Source organism: Apium graveolens, chromosome 6, assembly GCF_009905375.1.
Source record: "Apium graveolens cultivar Ventura chromosome 6, ASM990537v1, whole genome shotgun sequence".
Classification (NCBI taxonomy): Eukaryota; Viridiplantae; Streptophyta; class Magnoliopsida; order Apiales; family Apiaceae; genus Apium; species Apium graveolens.
In genome coordinates, this window is record NC_133652.1 from 17,298,003 (window position 1) to 17,299,284 (window position 1,282).

The 1,282-nt window shown below is 43.1% G+C and overlaps 1 non-coding gene across 1 annotated transcript; it reads left to right on the forward strand.

The window, feature by feature from the left end:
* The first annotated feature begins 555 nt into the window (after window positions 1–555).
* Window positions 556–662, forward strand: LOC141670219 (small nucleolar RNA R71). Its single transcript, XR_012554460.1, has one exon. It is a non-coding gene; the product is annotated as a small nucleolar RNA R71 (small nucleolar RNA).
* Window positions 663–1,282: the final 620 nt, after the last annotated feature.

Below are 1,282 nucleotides of genomic sequence, written 5' to 3' on the forward strand. Positions count from 1 at the left end.
TGTAGTTGAAGTTGTTGTCTTGGTGCATACTGCGGTTGTTGAAAACCAGGGGGGTTGTACTACTTAGCTGGATACTACTGATAAGGCTGTTGAACCGCATTCTGAGCGTTGCTCTAACTGAAATTAGGATAATTGCGGTTGTTAGGATGATAGGTGGCTGGCACAGGTTGCTGCGATCGCTGGAAGTTGCTCACAAACTGAGCCGATTCACTAGAAATTATGCACTGATCAGTCTCATGGGCACCAGCATAAAGCTCACAGATACTAGTGATTTGATTAACTCCATAATTAGCCAAAGTGTCCACCTTCATTGTCAAAGCCTTAAGTTGGGCAGTGATAGAAGTTGCTGTGTCCAACTCCAGAATTCCTGCTACTTTCCCCTGAGTCAGTCTCTGGGAAGGATTCTGGTATTCATTAGCAGCCATCAGTTCAATAAGTTCATAGGCTTCATCGTAGCTCTTAGCCCACAAGGCTCCTCCTAATGCTGCATCAAACATGAGCCTAGAAGTAGGACCCAATCCATTGTAGAAGCAGTTAATAATCATCCAATCATGCATGCCATGGTGTGGACACTTCCTTAGCATCTTCTTATATCGATCCCAAGCCTCACACAGAGATTCTCCAGTTTGTTGTGCAAATTGGGTAAGAGCATTCCTGATTGCTGCAGTCTTCGCCATGGGGAAGAATTTAGTGAGAAACTTTTGAGCAAGATCTTCCCAAGTTGTGATAGACCCTACTGGTAGAGAGTGTAACCAGCACTTAGCTTTGTCCCTCAGAGAAAATGGGAAGAGTCGTAGCTTGATAGTATCTTCAGTCACATCATTGAATTTGAAAGTGTCGCAGATCTCGATGAAATCCCTGATGTGCATTTTGGGGTCTTTAGTAGGAGAACCCCCAAACTGAACTGAGTTCTCTATCATCTGGATCATGCTTGACTTGATCTCAAAAGTGTTAGCCCTGATGGCTGGTCTGATGATTCTAGACTGAATGTCATTAATCTTAGGTTTAGAATAGACCATCAAAGCCTTCAGATTTTCTGCTTGATCACCCATAGCTACTACAATTGGCTCTTCAACTTTCTCTTCTTCTTTTACCTTCTTTTATTCCTCAAAAACTTCCCTACGAACTACCACAAGTTCTTTCTCGGCTTTATCCAGTGTTTTCTTATGAGTACGCGAACGTGTATGCATACACCCTCGCTAGAGTACCTGAAACCAGACAAGGAACAAATAAGTAACTATGTCTGAGTCAATGAACTTTAACGACCACCGATGGAAAGCAC